The sequence below is a fragment of the Solanum pennellii genome, chromosome 1 (assembly GCF_001406875.1).
Source record: "Solanum pennellii chromosome 1, SPENNV200".
NCBI lineage: Eukaryota > Viridiplantae > Streptophyta > Magnoliopsida > Solanales > Solanaceae > Solanum > Solanum pennellii.
Window position 1 is genome coordinate 5,250,945 of NC_028637.1, and position 23,204 is coordinate 5,274,148.

General features: G+C 30.4%; 1 non-coding gene across 1 annotated transcript; it reads right to left on the reverse strand.

The window, feature by feature from the left end:
• Positions 1–15,229: 15,229 nt before the first annotated feature.
• On the reverse strand, positions 15,230–15,302 carry TRNAV-UAC. Its single transcript has one exon. It is a non-coding gene; the product is annotated as a tRNA-Val (tRNA).
• Positions 15,303–23,204: the final 7,902 nt, after the last annotated feature.

Sequence of the window (23,204 nt, forward strand, 5' to 3'; positions counted from 1 at the left end):
ACAAGCAAATCCTCGACCTGGATGACTAGTTGGGTAGATTGAATCAAACATTTAAAGGCGTAAAACAGAAGTAAATCATTAACACTACTCAATGCAACAATAATTCACAAAATACCTCAAAGGATAAGAAGCTTTTGTGAGACTCATCAACTCTATCGATCTATGAATCATCTATAGTTCTATATGGATGTTACGATAGGATCAACGATACCGTAAATTGACTAAACTTAAAGAAAAAAGGAGGGAGTTATCCAAAGAGGCTCAATAAAAGCTAATTGGCATGGTAAATGATCTCAATGGAGCGCATGTTGATGATCCTGAATACATGTATCTACACCATAGAAATATGCATGTCAAATGAAATCCCTACACATGTATGTACGAGTATGTAAAAACTGAATAAATAAGTAACTGATTTGATAAGACTAGAGGAATACTCACCTCAACTCAACGCAATACAAAGAAATAATAAGAGATGAAATGTTTAAAGCCTTATAAATAAAAGATATTGAATCAAGGATGTATATAAAAATACAATAAATTAGATTACAATTTATTATTACATAGGAGATTCTGTAACTGACAATCATCACATATATGAGCTATGTGATGATACAGCGTCTCACCCACATTGCCAGAACTGTTTTATACCTTTTAGGAGTATAGAACACCTCAACTAAGTGGGTCCACTAAAGATATGCTCAAAAGCAATAAGGAGTCATCTAAACAGTATGATATTTTACCTATGTTTAATATATGGTTTATGAGGAGTGTGAGTTGTCTTAACTCATCCCCATATCGATGCTCATCACTACTCCTAATAAATATATATACTCATGCTCAAGTAAAAATACTCTTTCTTTGTTCGAAGGTAATCACTCAAAATAACCTCTGAAGATATGTAACTGCTCTGAAATATCTTGTATTCATAAACTCTGTTTAGACATCAAAGTTTCTCTTTTCGCAATGTAAAAATGTTACATTTGGAAATACTACTTTCCTTATATTATCTCTCAATTATGTATGAAATTATTCTCAAAATTCATCCTTGCTTTTTCAGAAACTAGTTTAAGATCATAGTTGTTTAAAAAGGATTCTCAAAAATAACTCCATAAAAGCTCTTGAACTATCCTCTTAAAGTCAATTTGGTTTCGAGTGTAAATTAATACAGGTGATTAAGATATGCAGGAATTTTAAAAGTAAAATGGAGCTTATAGAAGATAATACGGAGAAGGGAAATGTGGCCACAACTTGAAAGAACGTACGTCGAATGAAACGAAGAAAAGAATCCGCATAGCAATCCTTGGTGTACTGTTGGCGCATAGCGCTAGGCCCTGAACTTCAGAAGTCAGGCCTGGGCGCACTACTGGTGCTCCACCCTAGAGCTTGAAATACTGAAGGCCAGGCCTAGCACATTACTAGCAAGCTTCCCAAGGGCCTTCCCCAGCATCCCCGACGAATTTTAAAGTTAAATTAGGACCCCAAATTAGTTTAGAATTGGGAAATTGCTTCTAAACTAAACTTGTTTCTCAAACCCAAAACCACTACGTAAGAACTTTAATAAAATTGCTTTTGAAAAAATAACATTACTAAATCAATAGGGCTCATGTGATACTATGCATGATCAACACTATAAGATTCACAAAATAAAAGAATCAAAACCTCAACTATTAAATAACTAAATTCAATATCAAGAACTACAAATATATAATTTAGACGTGACAATTTTTTACTGAATTGAGATGTAGAGTGTGAAGACGAACTAATTTAACACTATTCTAGCCTTACATACCTGGAAAGATTTTTGGCGAAAATCAATAGAAACTTGAAAAATTCTTGAACCTTAGTTTTTTCTCCTCTTGGAACCTTGCTCTAAATCTTCTACGTGTTAAAGAATGTTAAAACAAGTCTTAAACACTGATTAGACTCTTAATTAGGTGAAGAAAAATGTGGCTTAGGCTTAGAAGAAGTGGAAAAGACCAAATTGCCTATCTTAAAAAATGTCGAGGTGCCTTAAAAAGGAAGGTTCACTAAAACAAGCATATCTTATTACTCCAAACTCTAAATAAAGAAAACTTGGTGGCGTTAGAAAGAGAACTCAAAGAACTTTAGTTTGATAGGTCATTGTCCATCTATTTCTTTAAGTGTTCAAATATATGGTCTTTTGAAGTCAACCCAAAATTTAAAATAGATGGATGACTTGTATAAATCCCTATTTATCCCTTTTCAAAGTCCAAGGTGTTACAAGAACCGTCTTTCTTTCGCACGAATAAATCTAGTGAACCCCAAGGTGAGACACTCGGTTGGGTGAAAGCCTCATAAAGGAGGTCTTTCAACTGCTCTTTTAAATCTTTTAACTTAGTCAAAGTCATTTTTTTATAAATGAATAGAGATGAGTTGAGTATCTGGAAGGACGTCAATTCTAAAGTGTGTCTCCCTTTCGAGAGGAACTCCAAGAAGATGATGTGGAAAGATTTCTGGGAATTCTCTTATAACTGGAACTAACTGGAGAGGTGGCGTCTCAACACTAGAGTCATTGACTCTGATTAAATGATAGACGCACCTCTTGGAGACTAACTTTGTGGCCTTGAGGTATGAGATGAAACGACCTCTAGGCAATGCTTTTACTTTTCTTATTTAAGAAAAGCTTATTAGGAAACTGAAATTTGACTATTTGGGTCCTACAATCGACTAAGGCATAACAAACATAAAGTTAATCCATGCCTAGTATGACATTAAATTCACTGTGTATAATTCGACTAAATTGGCCATGACGTCTTTATATGGAGAGATACTCTTGATGCATCGCAATAGTAAACAAAACGTTCTATACCATCTGGTAAAGTCAACAACAAAGCAGTAGTCAATCATGTTTTCAATTCCTGAAAACTTTTCTTTCAAGCCTCAGATCATTGAAACTTAACCTTCTTTTGGTTCAACGTAGTCAATGGGATCAAATATATGACACTCGTGCGTTATTTTGAGTGCAAGATGTGATCCATAGGCATCTAAAAAACCTCAAATTTAGATGAGTTACTTTTAGATTAGAGGGTGAACGTTTCCTGTCAAGGATGCCACGGATCTTCTTTATCCTAATGTCTTTTCTTTCGACACTGAGACTACTTATTATTTATTTGTTGCTACAATTTTAGTTAGATATTTTAGTGTGATGACTTTCAAATTTTGGGGTGTTTTGTTTAGACTGTTAGGACCGAAAATAAGCAGGTGTAAATGCGGAAGCTAGCAAAGCAAACCTCAAAAGACCACGAGTAAGAAGACAACGAGAAATATACCAAAAGACACAAAGATTTAACGTGGTTCGGTCAATCGACCTACGTCCACAAAGGAGATGAGCAATCCACTATAAATATGAGAGTACAAATACAGAGGGAAACAACCTCAACCAAATTCACTCAGAATACATGGGAGGTTCACACAAGTGATAACGTATCAGCTTGTGACCCATAAATTCTCCCCCTAACCAAAACTCTCAAAGCCCTTAAGACTACATTGTGAATGCTGATTAAGTTAGAAGGAACATTCCTCTATTTATAGAGTCCTAAACCTTTTCCTACAAGAAAAGGATTAGTCAATCCAAAACCTTTTCCTAAAAGGAAAACCTATTTATGGTAAGAAATTTAGGGCAAATAAAACCCAACAAATCTCCCCCTTGGCCTGAATTTCTGACAAAATAAATTTGTCCACCTTCTTCACTTAATCTTCAACAACTTGCTTCTCCTCTCCATAATCTCCTTTGCAAAATTTATGTCTCAACACAGAGAACCTCTCTGAAACAATTTCTCCAACAAAATCTTCATTACTGTCAAAAAGGTTGCGGCTAGAACTACACCCGCCAAGATGAACACCTCTTTCTAACCTGGTTCAATCATCGATTATCGAACCACTGAACCTGACTCCATCATTGAATCTGGCTCTGATACCACTTGTTAGGACCGAAAATAAGCAGGTGTAAACGCGGAAGCTAGCAAAGCAAACCTCGAAAGACCACGAGTAAGAAGACAACGAGAAATATACCAAAAGACACAAAGATTTAACGTGGTTCGGTCAATCGACCTACGTCCACAAAGGAGATGAGCAATCCACTATAAATATGAGAGTACAAAATACAGAGGGAAACAACCTCAACCAATTCACTCGGAATACATGGGAGGTTCACACAAGTGATAACGTATCAAGCTTGTGACCCATAAATTCTCCCCCTAACCAAAACTCTCAAAGCCCTTAAGACTACATTGTGAATGCTGATTAAGTTAGAAGGAACATGCCTCTATTTATAGAGTCCTAAACCTTTTCCTACAAGAAAAGGATTAGTCAATCCAAAACCTTTTCCTAAAAGGAAAACCTATTTATGGTAAGAAATTTAGGGCAAATAAAACCCAACAAATCTCCCCCTTGGCCTGAATTTCTGACAAAATAAATTTGTCCACCTTCTTCACTTAATCTTCAACAACTTGCTTCTCCTCTCCATAATCTCCTTTGCAAAATTTATGTCTCAACACAGAGAACCTCTCTGAAACAATTTCTCCAACAAAATCTTCATTACTGTCAAAAAGGTTGCGGCTAGAACTACACCCGCCAAGATGAACACCTCTTTCTAACCTGGTTCAATCATCGATTATCGAACCACTAAACCTGACTCCATCATTGAATCTGGCTCTGATACCACTTGTTAGGACCGAAAATAAGCAGGTGTAAACGCGGAAGCTAGCAAAGCAAACCTCGAAAGACCACGAGTAAGAAGACAACGAGAAATATACCAAAAGACACAAAGATTTAACGTGGTTCGGTCAATCGACCTACGTCCACAAAGGAGATGAGCAATCCACTATAAATATGAGAGTACAAAATACAGAGGGAAACAACCTCAACCAATTCACTCGGAATACATGGGAGGTTCACACAAGTGATAACGTATCAAGCTTGTGACCCATAAATTCTCCCCCTAACCAAAACTCTCAAAGCCCTTAAGACTACATTGTGAATGCTGATTAAGTTAGAAGGAACATGCCTCTATTTATAGAGTCCTAAACCTTTTCCTACAAGAAAAGGATTAGTCAATCCAAAACCTTTTCCTAAAAGGAAAACCTATTTATGGTAAGAAATTTAGGGCAAATAAAACCCAACAAATCTCCCCCTTGGCCTGAATTTCTGACAAAATAAATTTGTCCACCTTCTTCACTTAATCTTCAACAACTTGCTTCTCCTCTCCATAATCTCCTTTGCAAAATTTATGTCTCAACACAGAGAACCTCTCTGAAACAATTTCTCCAACAAAATCTTCATTACTGTCAAAAAGGTTGCGGCTAGAACTACACCCGTCAAGATGAACACCTCTTTCTAACCTGGTTCAATCATCGATTATCGAACCACTGAACCTGACTCCATCATTGAATCTGGCTCTGATACCACTTGTTAGGACCGAAAATAAGCAGGTGTAAACGCGGAAGCTAGCAAAGCAAACCTCGAAAGACCACGAGTAAGAAGACAACGAGAAATATACCAAAAGACACAAAGATTTAACGTGGTTCGGTCAATCGACCTACGTCCACAAAGGAGATGAGCAATCCACTATAAATATGAGAGTACAAAATACAGAGGGAAACAACCTCAACCAATTCACTCGGAATACATGGGAGGTTCACACAAGTGATAACGTATCAAGCTTGTGACCCATAAATTCTCCCCCTAACCAAAACTCTCAAAGCCCTTAAGACTACATTGTGAATGCTGATTAAGTTAGAAGGAACATTCCTCTATTTATAGAGTCCTAAACCTTTTCCTACAAGAAAAGGATTAGTCAATCCAAAACCTTTTCCTAAAAGGAAAACCTATTTATGGTAAGAAATTTAGGGCAAATAAAACCCAACAAATCTCCCCCTTGGCCTGAATTTCTGACAAAATAAATTTGTCCACCTTCTTTACTTAATCTTCAACAACTTGCTTCTCCTCTCCATAATCTCCTTTGCAAAATTTATGTCTCAACACAGAGAACCTCTCTGAAACAATTTCTCCAACAAAATCTTCATTACTGTCAAAAAGGTTGCGGCTAGAACTACACCCGCCAAGATGAACACCTCTTTCTAACCTGGTTCAATAATCGATTATCGAACCACTGAACCTGACTTCATCATTGAATCTGGCTCTGATACAACTTGTTAGGACCGAAAATAAGCAGGTGTAAATGCGGAAGCTAGCAAAGCAAACCTCGAAAGACCACGAGTAAGAAGACAACGAGAAATATACCAAAAGACACAAAGATTTAACGTGGTTCGGTCAATCGACCTACGTCCACAAAGGAGATGAGCAATCCACTATAAATATGAGAGTACAAAATACAGAGAGAAACAACCTCAACCAATTCACTCGGAATACATGGGAGGTTCACACAAGTGATAACGTATCAAACTTGTGACCCATAAATTCTCCCCCTAACCAAAACTCTCAAAGCCCTTAAGACTACATTGTGAATGCTGATTAAGTTAGAAGGAACATTCCTCTATTTATAGAGTCCTAAACCTTTTCCTACAAGAAAAGGATTAGTCAATCCAAAACCTTTTCCTAAAAGGAAAACCTATTTATGGTAAGAAATTTAGGGCAAATAAAACCCAACAAATCTCCCCCTTGGCCTGAATTTCTGACAAAATAAATTTGTCCACCTTCTTTACTTAATCTTCAACGACTTGATTCTCCTCTCCATAATCTCCTTTGCAAAATTTATGTCTCAACACATAGAACCTCTTTGAAACAATTTCTCCAACAAAATCTTCGTTACTGTCAAAAAGGTTGTGGCTAGAACTACACCCGTCAAGATGAACACCTCCTTCTAACCTGGTTCAATAATCGATTATCGAACCACTAAACCTGACTCCATCATTGAATCTGGCTCTGATACCACTTTTTAGGATCGAAAATAAGCAGGTGTAAATGCGGAAGCTAGCAAAGCAAACCTCGAAAGACCACGAGTAAGAAGACAACGAGAAATATACCAAAAGACACAAAGATTTAACGTGGTTCGGTCAATCGACCTACGTCCACAAAGGAGATGAGCAGTCCACTATAAATATGAGAGTACAAAATACAGAGGGAAACAACCTCAACCAATTCACTCGGAATACGGAGGTTCACACAAGTGATAACGTATCAAGCTTGTGACCCATTAATTCTCCCTCTAACCAAAACTCTCAAAGCCTTTAAGACTACATTGTGAATGCTGATTAAGTTAGAAGGAACATTCCTCTATTTAAAGAGTTCTAAACCTTTTCCTACAAGAAAAGGATTAGTCAATCCAAAACCTTTTCCTAAAAGGAAAATCTATTTATGGTAAGAAATTTAGGGCAAATAAAACCCAACATAGACGTCCGCTACTAGTTATTTATTTCTATGTTAAGACTTAAATTATGTTGTTGTACTTCTACGTCTTGTTTAGATACTTAAATATTGCATGAGATAGATGTTAAGTGCTGGTTCACCACAAGGAGGTTGGTGTAAGTGTCAGTCACGACAATTTAGATCATGATACAAGGCCCTTTATCTCTAGTTGAGATTCAGGATGTATAACGTGTAGTATTTAATCATATGGAATAAAAAATTTTATAAACACGATATAATTTTTTGATGAAAAATATTTGTTTGACTGTCCTTAAGATATTGTAGCTCTGCACCCTACTACTAGTAGAAGAACTACATTGAGCAATAAGTGAATTTGTTGAGCAAAAGAGTTCCTTTTTCCTTGTCAAGTGACCCTAATTTGAGTTCAAAGCGTAATTGAAAATATCATAATTTATGAAAGCAATGTTGATTTATCATCACAATTCCTTCTATAAATAACTTCGAATTTCATAGTATAATAGTTCTTAAAAAATTCTCCTTGATCCTAAATTAATATTTACTTTATATTTTTCTCAGATTATGTCATCATATAAAGTATATTCATATTTACTTCACATATAAATATGAGAAGGAGATACCTCTAATTGATTTTCAATGTGTATATGTGTATAATGGGCGAATTTTAAAATATTGGGCATGTAATTTGGTTGTCTTTTTATAAAAATTAGACATATTTTAATGTGTGTATTTTTTAAAAATTGGTATAATATATAATTTGTATACATCCATACTACAAGTAGACTACATAGTGCGCTTTCTTTGATATTTAGTTATTTACTTGTAGATTAAAATGAATTCCTACTTAGTATATTTTTTTAGTGGTACTCTCGTATTTTAAAAAGGGAAAATTATATATAATAGCAAATTAATAACCTAAAATAAATGGAGTAGCTAGGGTTTGATTTAATTGTGCTCCATAGCAAACGTTAGCTAAAATTTGTCAGGCATCTCTCTCCCAAAAATCTCGCTCGCCACTCTCCCATTCTCGCTCGCCACTCTCTGCTCGCCTCTCTCGCTTTATACACAGAAGTGTATAATTCTGTTTCTGTTTTGTATAAAGCGAGAGAAAATTGTATATACACATGCAAAAACATATATCTTCGTGTTATACACTTAATTATACAAATTACAAACATTTTACTTCAATTCAATTGTAGACAAATGCAAATTTTATACAAATATTGCAGAGAAAAAGGCCAACGAATTATACAATTGCGAATTATACAATTGCAGTGAAATACAATTTTCTCTAGCTTTATACAACAGAAGTGTATATATTGTGTTTCTGTTTTTGTATAAAGCGAGAGAAAATTGTATATACACATGCAAAAACATATATCTTCGTGTTATACACTTAATTATACAAATTACAAACATTTTACTTCAATTCAATTGTAGACAAATGCAAATTTTATACAAATATTGCAGAGAAAAAGGCCAACGAATTATACAATTGCGAATTATACAATTGCAGTGAAATACAATTTTCTCTAGCTTTATACAACAGAAGTGTATATATTGTGTTTCTGTTTTTGTATAAAGCGAGAGAAAATTGTATATACACATGCAAAAACATATATCTTCGTGTTATACACTTAATTATACAAATTACAAACATTTTACTTCAATTCAATTGTAGACAAATGCAAATTTTATACAAATATTGCAGAGAAAAAGGCCAACGAATTATACAATTGCGAATTATACAATTGCAGTGAAATACAATTTTCTCTAGCTTTATACAACAGAAGTGTATATATTGTGTTTCTGTTTTTGTATAAAGCGAGAGAAAATTGTATATACACATGCAAAAACATATATCTTCGTGTTATACACTTAATTATACAAATTACAAACATTTTACTTCAATTCAATTGTAGACAAATGCAAATTTTATACAAATATTGCAGAGAAAAAGGCCAACGAATTATACAATTGCGAATTATACAATTGCAGTGAAATACAATTTTCTCTAGCTTTATACAACAGAAGTGTATATATTGTGTTTCTGTTTTTGTATAAAGCGAGAGAAAATTGTATATACACATGCAAAAACATATATCTTCGTGTTATACACTTAATTATACAAATTACAAACATTTTACTTCAATTCAATTGTAGACAAATGCAAATTTTATACAAATATTGCAGAGAAAAAGGCCAACGAATTATACAATTGCGAATTATACAATTGCAGTGAAATACAATTTTCTCTAGCTTTATACAACAGAAGTGTATATATTGTGTTTCTGTTTTTGTATAAAGCGAGAGAAAATTGTATATACACATGCAAAAACATATATCTTCGTGTTATACACTTAATTATACAAATTACAAACATTTTACTTCAATTCAATTGTAGACAAATGCAAATTTTATACAAATATTGCAGAGAAAAAGGCCAACGAATTATACAATTGCGAATTATACAATTGCAGTGAAATACAATTTTCTCTAGCTTTATACAACAGAAGTGTATATATTGTGTTTCTGTTTTTGTATAAAGCGAGAGAAAATTGTATATACACATGCAAAAACATATATCTTCGTGTTATACACTTAATTATACAAATTACAAACATTTTACTTCAATTCAATTGTAGACAAATGCAAATTTTATACAAATATTGCAGAGAAAAAGGCCAACGAATTATACAATTGCGAATTATACAATTGCAGTGAAATACAATTTTCTCTAGCTTTATACAACAGAAGTGTATATATTGTGTTTCTGTTTTTGTATAAAGCGAGAGAAAATTGTATATACACATGCAAAAACATATATCTTCGTGTTATACACTTAATTATACAAATTACAAACATTTTACTTCAATTCAATTGTAGACAAATGCAAATTTTATACAAATATTGCAGAGAAAAAGGCCAACGAATTATACAATTGCGAATTATACAATTGCAGTGAAATACAATTTTCTCTAGCTTTATACAACAGAAGTGTATATATTGTGTTTCTGTTTTTGTATAAAGCGAGAGAAAATTGTATATACACATGCAAAAACATATATCTTCGTGTTATACACTTAATTATACAAATTACAAACATTTTACTTCAATTCAATTGTAGACAAATGCAAATTTTATACAAATATTGCAGAGAAAAAGGCCAACGAATTATACAATTGCGAATTATACAATTGCAGTGAAATACAATTTTCTCTAGCTTTATACAACAGAAGTGTATATATTGTGTTTCTGTTTTTGTATAAAGCGAGAGAAAATTGTATATACACATGCAAAAACATATATCTTCGTGTTATACACTTAATTATACAAATTACAAACATTTTACTTCAATTCAATTGTAGACAAATGCAAATTTTATACAAATATTGCAGAGAAAAAGGCCAACGAATTATACAATTGCGAATTATACAATTGCAGTGAAATACAATTTTCTCTAGCTTTATACAACAGAAGTGTATATATTGTGTTTCTGTTTTTGTATAAAGCGAGAGAAAATTGTATATACACATGCAAAAACATATATCTTCGTGTTATACACTTAATTATACAAATTACAAACATTTTACTTCAATTCAATTGTAGACAAATGCAAATTTTATACAAATATTGCAGAGAAAAAGGCCAACGAATTATACAATTGCGAATTATACAATTGCAGTGAAATAGGATAGCGAATTATACAATTGCAGCGAAATAGGCCAGCGAATTATACAATTTAGGCCAGCGAATTATACAGTTGTATATGTATAGCGAATTATACAGTTTTATGTTTGCTATGGAACGCAATTATACAAACTTTGCTATAACATACAAATATGAATTTTTTGTTTGCTATATGTAAAAGTTGCCCTTTTAAAAATTCTAGATTTGCCTTTAGTATTGCAGGACCAAGATGGTGCTTGTAAATCTTTGTTGCATGTATATTTTTGTGGCTTGTCATATCGTATAACAATTTATGAATTATTTAAAATAAATTAGGTGCAATATTATAAGGTGGAAAGTTAAATCTTCATTAAAACAATGAAAATTCAAATAGTTAATCGAGTTACTAACGGTTTTTTTCCTCCCCCTATTAGTGAACCCTTATAACAATATATAATGATAAATTATTTAAAAATGAAAGTTTTTAAGTTTTTATTCTACATATCCTCTGAAACTTCTTTTTTCTTATTGAGATTAACAAATATAGTAAGAGAAATAAATTGTTTAGAATTAAATTAATACGAATATAGTTATAAACTTGACTAGAACTCTACTTTAGAATAAAAAAATCATAACAAGAAGAAATCTGAATATAATTTGTACAAAAGAAATAGTAAGTCTAAATGGAAACAAGAGCTTTTGGGTTTAGATTGGCAGCAGTTTTTAAGCCAAAAAAAAAAGTCAAACTGAAATGATTTTTAAGTCAAAAATAAAATAAAAAGTAGCGATAGATCTATTTTTGATTTTTAATTTATTTGAAATCATTTTTAATTTTTATTTAAGTTATTTTAAACCTTGTCAAACAGTTACTAACCTATTTTCAGTTATTTTTATATTTGTCAAATACTTTTAGAAGTCAAAACGGATTTAAAAGTAGATTTGACCAATTATTAAGTCAATCTAAAGACCATCATAGTCTACTTTGCTAATTAATTAATTAATTAATAAGTAGTTTATTTGATCATAATTACAAATTAATTATTTAATCTCATATTTGGGAAGCACTTAGTTGAGTCCACCCAGAATTTATAAGTAATTAATTGACTTTTTCAACAAAATGAAAAAAAAAATGATTCTCGAGAAGCACTTCTTTGGCTGGGAAATTAATCAAAAGATATATAGAGGATTAATGAATAAAATTAGGGACTTGACCAATTTAGAATATTTAATTACATAAAATAAAAACAGTAATTAATGTCACACAAACAAACAAAAGGAAGCTAGTTATGCAACTCCAACACTTTAGGGGAAATTAATAACTTGTTTGGTCAAATTTATTTTAGCTTAAAATATTTATCTTTTTAAAGTGGGGTATTTAATCGAGTTTTCAAAAGAAAATAAGTGATTTTAAAAGTGTAGAAAAAATTAATTATTAATTTTAAAAATAAGTTTTTCCCTAAAAGAAGTTTTCTAAAAAGTATTTTTGAGAAAAATACACAAAAAAAACTTTTAAAAACTTGATAAAAACTAATTATTGCTAAAAATTATTTTTTAATATATTAAACATAAATTATTTGTCATCAATTTCTTAAAACACTTGGAAAAAAAATAGTTATCAAAATAAGTTGATGTGATGGATTATGTTACAGATTCAACACTGGAATTTATAAAATTAGTTGTTATGGGAAAGTAACGTCTACTATATATGTGTTTTTTTAAGGAAAAAGACATTTTATTTTTAAAAAAAAATTATATAAAAGTTATATGTCAAATCGAGATAGTTACATTTTCAAAATATTTCAATGCTAATAGAAATGATTATTAGGGTACTAGGTTAGTAAATAAATGTTTAAGATTTCATATTCTATATTTAAAGAGGTTTATATATAAATATTATTTTTATGAACTAATAGTGAAAAAGAATTATTTTATTTATATAGATGATGTATAAATTTAAATTTATAAAATTTTATTAGAACTTCAAGAATCTAAAAATGCTTCAAAAAATAGATGAAGAAAAATTATTTTTTTGAAGATTAAAATATCTCGTTTGTATATATATGTTTATCAATGTATCCCTTATTAATTAATTATCATATCTCATAAGTTTGGTTAAGTTTCATTCAAAATTTTATTTTTTATTTTTATATGAATTTTTTAGTTTTATTTTATGTTTGTCACGACCCAAAATTGGTCGTGATGGCACTCGTCTTATCCCACCAAGACAAGTCAGCCTAAAACTCAATCATTACAATAAAATGTGGAAAATTTATAAGTTACTTAGAAGTACCCCCAAAACCTGGTTGTCACGTGTACAAGCCTCTAAAGTATTACAATTGAATCAAAAGAAAATATAAGTCTCATAGGATATTGTTTCTAGAGTAGAACAAAATCATAAACAGGAGTAAGGAGGTATGTTGAGATGACCAACAACTACCTCACAAATCTCCAGGAAGCCTCGGAAAAGAAGAGAATGTATCATAAAGGTCCGGGCTAGTAACCTATAAAAATATTGTTGAAACAAGGGGTGAGTACCAAACCACACGGTACTCAGCAAGTAAACCTCTAAATACAAGCTAAGGAGATAAAATACAGGTACTCCTACCACCCCCAACCGAACCTCCACAACTACAACTTGCATACAAATCAGCCCAACCTAACAGCTCACAGTTTACATAGCACGTAGATCAACAATAACACTTAGACAAATTACATATCCTCCACAACAACACTTTAACAAATTACATATCCTCAACAACAATAATTCAACAAATTACATATCCTCGATAACAACACTTCAACAAATTATATACCCTCAACAACAATATTCAACAAATTACATATCCTCAATAATAAGCTCAGTATATGTTAGAGTGATAACATATCCTCAATAACACCCCCAAGCTCGTGGTTTCTCTAGTTGAGCCAAATATACAACAAAACCCACGAAACATGTGATTGTTTAGATACATCATACAAGTATAAATATGTTCATATGCAACCCTACTTTTCCCCCTCAAATTATTGAAGTTCAACTATTTTACTTTGAACTTCAGGTACATATAACTTCAAATATCATAATTGAAATTTAATTTTGTCAAACCTACGTGTTTGAAGTGGATATAGATATAGGTATAAGTTGAATGACAGTGTTAGAATAAGTTGTGCCTTAATTTTTAGAGCAAACAATACAAATTTTATTAGTTTAGGGCCTAATTACGTTTTTTGTGAGTTTTCAAAATTACAATCCATGTTAGATTTTGATCTCTAGATATATGTATCTGACGTGTCTAGATACACGGGGTCAAAATTAGGTATATTTCATTTCATATACATTGTATCGGATCCAAGTGGATACACGGACTCTTTCGCTTGTATCTCTCCTATCTCGCTTGCCTCTCTCCCAATGTATTTGCATTCCATATTTACTTGAAATATATCTGGTGTACCAGATACACGTCTATGTGTGATTTATATGTATAAAATACGGGATAGATTGGTTATATCACTCGTTACCCTCCAATCTCGTTCGTCTCTCTCCACTCTCGCTTGTCTTTCTTCAAATGTATTTATATTATATAATGTATCCTATAGAAAAATACATGTATCTAACTTAAAATATGATATTAAATAATTAATTAGTGAGACGATAGAAAGTCAATGTAATTGGGTTGTTTTTCCTAATTTTTAACAAATAAACTAGGTGTCCCATCCCATTTGGAGTTGTAAGTGGGTTTGACCCAAGCTCATGGCCCTATGTAGTTGGGCCAAATGAACAACTGAACCCAAAAAACTTTTGCTTCTCTAGATATAAAAATACAAGTACAAACACATCCAAATGAAAACCTGTTTTTTTACCTTTTCAATAATTTGAAAGTTTTCACAACACAAAGTGATCCAACTAATTTCAAAATAAAACAATTTTTCATTATCTATTGATCCTGAAGTATTGTATATAAAAAAAAAACACTATGAGAATTGAGAGGTAGAGGTGAGATAGGGAATGTGTTGAAGGATCGGAACGAGTGGAATGCTAGTTATAGGACTTGTTTTCTCTAATTTCATTGGCGAAATCATCTGAAATCCTAGAAAATTTTTATCAATCTAAGATGAATAAAATTGAAAAATATTTTTTTATACCAAAAACACCCTAGACGTAATATTCGTAACCTAAAAAAAATTAAAAATTGAGTGTTGCTGCCCAGGATCGAACTGGGGACCTTCAGTGTGTAAGACTGACGTGATAACCACTACACCACAGCAACTTTCATGTTTACAATTGTTACATATTATTATATATTTATAGAGTATATTTTATATATCTTTCAAGTTTATCAACATTTTGGAAAATAATAAAAAGAAAAATTCACCTATTGTCATTGTAAGAAAGCTCCTTAATGAAATGGAAAATCAATGAATCTCCATGTTGTTCGTAATTTTCAAAAATGTTATTGAGTATCTGTTGGATTTTTTTAAAATAGTTCATTTTTAAAGAAACTAACACAAATACAGTGACCTAATATGTTACGTCTTATTATTATTAATACTAGAGACTTCATATTATACATCCATTTCATTGTTTATTTCCTATAAAGAAATAATTGCGACCTATATTATTAAAATTGGGTAGTTCATACAGGTAACTTTGTAAATTACCTAGCAGACTCCATTTATAATTTTTTCAGTAAAATGAGCTGTATATGTTAAAACAAAAAAGAATACCATAGTTAAAGGAGGTGTAAATTAAATTACATTTATTGAGGGGATTATATGATGAAAAAAAAATTAAAGTTTAAAAAAACGTGTGCTTTTGGTGGACCATTAATAGCACTCACAAAAACTGAAAATTCATATAGAGTATTTCCTCTTTCACATATTATTTATTCACATTATTAGAAAAAAAAATTAAAATTAATTAAAAAATTCTTTTTGCTGAATTAATTCTTTTAAAGGTATAAATATTGTAAGTTTCAAAAAGGCTAAAGTATAAATTAAGAGAAATATATTGATGGATAAGATAAAAGGGAAAATTACGCAACAAAGTAAACTTATAATATTTAATTACTCATCATAGCTATAGTTCGCTATAATTACCACTCGCGACTAACATTATACATTAATTACGTGGGCTGACTTCGAATTTAATTATTATGTTTGTATATGTATAATTCGCCAGAATATACAAAAATATATTTATAATATACAATTATTTAACCTATATACATATACAATTCACCTCTCTCCCACTCTCTACCGTCTCACGCTCGCCTTGCTCCTCTCTCCTCTCTCTCCCAATCTCATTTGCCATATATACAAATGTATATGTATAATATACAATTATATACATATATAATTCACCTCTCTCCCACTCTCTGCCTTCTTTCGCTCGCCTCTCTCCTCTCCTCCCAGTCTCGCTCGCCTCTCTCCTCCCTCTCCCAATCTCTCTTGCCATATATACAAATACATATGTATAATATACAATTATCTAACCAATATACATATACAATTCACCTTTTTCCCACTCTTTTCCTCCTCTCTCTCGCCTCTCTCCTCTCTCTCGCAATCTCGCTCGCCTTTCTCCTCCATATAACATGTAGCTACAAATTGTAATTATCAAATTATAGCTATAAAGAGTAATTAATTGTTTTTAAGTGGCTATACGTGAAACTTTTCCTAAAATAAATATATAGAATGTATTAAAAAAAAAAGGCTAAAGTATAAATTAATAGAAATATATATTTTTGGGTACCACGTTCCAAATATGCTTCCACGAGTTTCTTCTCTCTCCCCATCCCCAACTCACATGTATACTTTAATTATGAGTGTGAGTTTTATATTTAATTCTATTTATTAGAAATATGAGTTTCAATTAAAATTATCACAAATAACATTTTATATGAACAAAATATTTTATCTCGATGAAACTTAAATAAATTATTAATATTAAATAAAAATTAAAAATTAAAGTATTACTATCTGATCATATTGTATACAAACTTAAATAAATTATTTACCGCAAGATTTTTTAAAAAATAAATTTTATTTTTGTTATATTTAATACGCAAGTAGGATATTATTTTTCCCCTAAAAACATATGTATATATGTTACACAAATCATAGAAAATGAGGAAAAGAAATTAAGAGCAGAGGGTTAGATTGGATGGGATACAATTATTTGGAGTCGGTGGGTTGGAGGTAAAAAGAATTTTAAATTTTATTTTTAAAAAATTAACTACTTTTGTTTTAAGATAGATATACTTTAGTCTTTTAACTTTTAATTAATATTGATAATTTATATTAAAAAAAAATTCAAGGTAGAGTGTTTCATTCATCTCGAATAATAAGGTTTTTCTTTAAGTAAAAGAAAAAGTATAATACACGTATTGAGGTGTGTTTCTTAAATTAATATGTGATAGTTTAGATATGTATGAAATAAACGTTTTCAATAATTTAGATATAAAATTCAAAAAAAAAAGACAATTTAAATATATTTATGATGATTTACTCTACTTTTATTGTTTCGAATCTTTTAAAAATACTTTCGAATATACATGGATCATCCAAAAGTATGCAAATACAAAAAAAAAAATTAAGAGTTCGAGCTATTGATGTACCAATGCTTTTTTTGGTTAAAAGAAAGACTAAAAAAGACTTGTTGTTAATACTATTATTAGGATATCACCAAAAGAATAAGTTTAATAGGAGTAATAATTTTTATTTCATCATTCCCATTTTTGTGTACTAGAACTATGTTTTTTTTTAAAAAAATAAAATGTACTATAACTATGTACTGACTCAAAATTTCAGAAAAAAAAATTATTTTGAAATTTGTGGTTAAATTATTTTTAAATATAAATGGATCTCAATTTTTGGGGTAAGCAAAAAGTTTTCGCATAAAATGTGACCTATTGAATTATCTTTAATAAAATTTCTGCAACATAATTGATATTTGTTGATTCTTTTATGCTTTTTTTTTTAAAATTTTTATGTGAAATATTTTGCATCGCAAACAAACTACACTCCCCAATATAGATAGTATATACTATTATTTTTTGTAATATCAAATGACAAATCTCAACTACAAATATATAATAGTCAAAAGAAAGATGATCGTGTGGTGTATTAAAAGTTATATGATCTATAGTGTATTGTTAAAGACATCTTGCAAACAAATTATCGATGAATTTATTTTCGTATGGTGTATTGAAAAGTTATATGATCTATAGTGTATTGTTAAAAGACATCTTGCAAACAAATTATCGATTAATTTCCTAATAGATACGAATATTAGATATGAGAGTTTTCTGATAGCTGGTTTGAAGATTAGTTATGTAGTGTTTGATTGTATAATCAATATTTCCTTTGTTATAAAAAAGAATATATAGCATATATTTTTTTAATCTGTTTAAAAAAATGATCTCATTTATTTTGATGTAATATTTAAATTTTGATTTTCCATATGACATGTTTAAGGTCACTAATATTTGAATAATTCTTACTAGCTATCAAATGACTCACTGTGATATGATATGGTGTTTGTTGGAAATTTGTCTTTATTTTCTTACCTTATTTAAGTTTTATTTTTCTCCTAAAGAACGTCAAACATTATCAAAATTGCTTTTTACTTTTTCTGAACGGGAAACATAATTTTTTTTACATATTTAGTTTATTCTTTTCTTAGAAAAAAAAATTTAGAACTCTGTAAATTGAAGATCATCTTCTCATACTAGAACACAACAATATCCACAATATAGTCATTTCATAGTTTCGTTTATGATGAGGAGATTTTTTCTCTACAATTTTAATGTCTTTTATTGGTTTTATAATATGTAAGTCCAATTGGCCAAAATCATATATAATCTAAATCTCAAAAACACATTTTAATTAAATTGATGTCTTATTACTCCACTCAAATCCATTTTTTAAAATTTTATTAACTTTTTATCTACGTGGCCTCCAAACATCTCGCACGTGCCTCTACTAAATGGAGTCACAGAGTGTATCGCATAAACCAAAATGTGTATAAAATTACAGAAGAAAAAGTGAGATCAAGAGATAATAGAATCTTAGTCTAGTTCAATTGTGTTTCTGAAACTTTGGTCATGGAATATTTGTACCATATCCCTATTTATATTTATAATCTAACCTGTCACCAACATGATTTACAATTATAAATCTTCGTATAACGTTCTGATTCTTTTGAACCAAACAGTGTTAAAAGATGTAGAAAGTGGGAGTAAGAGTAGAGTAGAACAGGAGTATGAGATCTGGTCATCTGGAGAATCCAAAGTGTCTACTGAAAAGCAAAGTAAGAACATGATATCTTTCCAGAATATAAAAAAAAAATTGATTTTGTTTGACAGTTTAAAGAAGTACTCCACATGGTACGTACGGCTTACTGAAATAATACTTACCAACTCTCCCATCATAACCTTAACTTTGTAAGTTGCAACATGTTAATGTATATTCATTTGCCATTATTCCTTTTGGTCATTTATGAGGATGTTTGAATATATTAAGCGAGATAAGATTGTATATATATAGACATATATAAAATTAGGTTAGATTGATTTTTGTGATGGATAAAATGAGATAGGTGAAACTAAGATGCTTCGGGATGTAGTTGTGAAAAGGAGATATTTAGAGGCAGAGGCGAAACCATATATATATATATATATATATATATATATATATAATTAGGTCAGAGTGATTTTTGTGATGGATAAGATGAGATAGACGTGAAATTAAGATGGTTCGGGATGTAGTTGTGAAAAGGAGATACTTAGAGGCAGAGGTGGAACCAAGATTTTCAATTAAGGGGTTTAAAATCTGCAAAAATTGATAGTCGAAAGGGGGTTCGACATCTACTATATATACATATAAACTTATTTTAACCATACATAAATAATATAATTTTCTGTCGAAAGGGATTGAGATGAATCCCTTAATACAAGATAGTTCCGCCCCTGCTTAGAGGTCCAGCAAAAAGATATAAGAGATTGGCTATGGTGGATATGAGAAGAAGTATTAAGGAGGATGACTAGATATGATTTGATACATGAACAACTTATCATTGTCATGACGGTAGATAAGAGGATATAAAGGTCAAGAATTAAAATGGAAAATTAGTATGTATATCATCGCGTTCTCTAGTTTTTCTCATTAGTGGTATTAATTTTTTTAAAACAAAAACCTATCTTCTAATTATTATTAATACATGTAGTGTTTTTTGCTTCATTTATCGTATTGTTTGTTAGTATTAGTGGTATTCTTTACTATATTTTCTTTTCTTCTTATTTGAATGTGTATGCTTTACTTAAACGATGGCTTATTGAAAATAATTTCTCTATCTCTACAAAATAAAAGTAAGATTGCATATACAATAATCCACCCTATTCTCATTATGAAATTACACCATATATGTTAGTGTTACTAATCATTTACAATCTATACTCTTCTTGTTAGTAATAAGCATCGTATCTTAAGTTTCACAAATTCTATCATATCTTATAGTAGGAGCAGAGTCGAACTCTTCAGCATGAATTCAATCACAGTCTGTAATTTTAATTTAAATTATTATATTTTTCTTCAAAACAAAAAACATCCAACATATGTAAATTATTAATTTAAAACTCATTAGAGAAAATACTAAAATAAAGATTTTTAAAAATGGAGGAAATGCCTGAAATTAGATTATTGAGAAAAAAAAAAGGTTAAAAAAGAACATAATCTTATAAATAGTTAGACATCATTTCAAAATACTAAAAGTCACTTATAAATTAGACTAAAAATGAGAAACATATATATATATTTTTTACTGAGTAGATGACAGTTGAAGATCTTGTCTTACTGTACTGATGAGAATCTTAAGACTTTGTGGGGACTAATGAAGGAGACGGGAACATGGCCTAGTAGTGCCTGCCTCCTCCAACTCTCCAAACTAATTAGAAAACGTTTTAGAATCTAGTCCGATTTGATGCTCGATATTCATATAAAAGTATGATTATAGCTTAATTTATAATATATCTAGCGATTTTGATATATATATCTCAGGTATATAAGGTTGAAATTAAGTATAATTTGTTTTAGGTACACTGTATTCAAATGGATTCGCATGTATATGATTTTTTTGCTCGTCTCTCTCCTACTTTGCTCGCCTCTCTCCGTTCTCGCTCGCCACACTATCCTCTCTCACTCATCTCTCTCTCTATAACTGGTATCTCAAATACATTTATTTGGTGTGATTCACATGTATTGGGATTCATAGACTAACTTGCTCGCTTCCCTCAAATCTTGCTTGCCTCTCTTCTGTTATAGAGTATCTGATATTAAAAATACATAGATATCTTTGACTTATACTCTGTATGAAATTATTAACTAGTGAGACAATATTAATTATTTCAAAATTATAAGAAAAACTAATATTATAATATGGTAAAAACGTTTGTCTAATTAGATAGATTCTCCTAATTTTACTCAGTAACTTTTGCAAATAACTATTGATTTCAAATCAAAACTTAAAATTGGGGTCACAAGTCCTACAACCAAATACCTACTTGAGACTAGTCTAGATACAACCCTAATAAAGTCAAAATATTCAAGATTCAGAGTTTCGAAAAATATCTCAAGTAGTAAATTCAAACTAAAATAAATCTTAAATATGAGCTAAAATTAAATCATATAGAAGATTATACTTTAAATAAGTTATGTTAGATCGAACTAAATCAACTCAACATGAAATTATATTAGCTTATACTTTACTCATAAAAGTTTGGATGAGTTAAGTGGACCATCAATTTTTGAGCATATTTGACATCCCTCCTCGCAATCATGGAGTAATCTCTATATAAACTAGGCTAAATTAAACGTGTAATCTGATAAATCAATTTTTTAAATTTTCTTTAGTTGATTCAATGTATACATAATTAAAGTAAGAAAACATAACAATGATGAAACTTATTTACCCATTGATATAGCAAGCTAGTTAGTTTCCTCAAGGTAATAATGAAACTACCACATTAAGCATTAAGTGACGTGGCTGAAAAAATATTTTTTTGTGAAAGTATATACTATTATATTTTGTATTTGCTATATTAAATTTACCTCCTCTATTTGGATTTCTTTGACAAAACTTTTGATCTATTTATTATTATTCATATATATTTATCTTTGTATTAAAAAAATGAACTAATTTATTCTAAAGAGCAAGCGAGGCCTACTCATTATCTTTCACATGATAAAGAATATGAGGTTAATTATAGGTAGATCACCACTAACACCTTTGTTTGGATAGTTATTTACATGTTGTATTATATTGCTAGTTTAAATATAATATTTATTTTAGGTGTTACTTAAAATTTATTGCGCCGTGTCGTTTAAATCTGTTATTATGTAACCATGAAAGACCTATTTTATTTAACGACTGATGTAGTGTGATCGCATCGTTATCTTAATATTTTCTTTCTTTTTTTCTTTAATATTTAATAATCAGATTTTTTATCATACACTTTCATAGTAACTCTACCTTGTACACTACTTTTCTTATAGGTTTATCACTCAAATTATAGACGTATAGCTTTATACAATAATGCAGAATGATACAATCTATTTAAATATTATATTTATTAAAATAATACAATATAATATAATATATTATGAAATAATATGTAACAACCCTCCTGTCACGACCCAAAACGAGCCGCGAGTGGCACCCACATTTATCCTCTTATGTGAGCGAACCAACCAATCTAAACCCCAGTCATTTACCCATAATGAACAAAATATAATGCGGAAGACTCAAAATATCATTCATATAACCAATAAATAACTTCTAAAATTTAATACTTATTATTCCCAAAATCTGGAAGTCATCACCACAAGAACATCTATCCTCAAATTACTGAATCTAAGAGTATTTAGGAAACTAAAATAAGTAAATGAATGGTCCATGTCCGAACTTCAAGGACATCAAGACACGAATGGGAGAATCCAGTCCGAGCTAGGAACAATAGCTCACCCTAAAATCTGATATGCTGAAGACTGGCTAGAGTTGCGGACGAGTCGAAGTTGATGGCATGTTTGCTGCATTCCATAATTAACAAAGAAAAAGAATACAAGTAGGGGTCAGTACAAGGAACACGTACTGAGTAGGTATCATCGGCCAACTC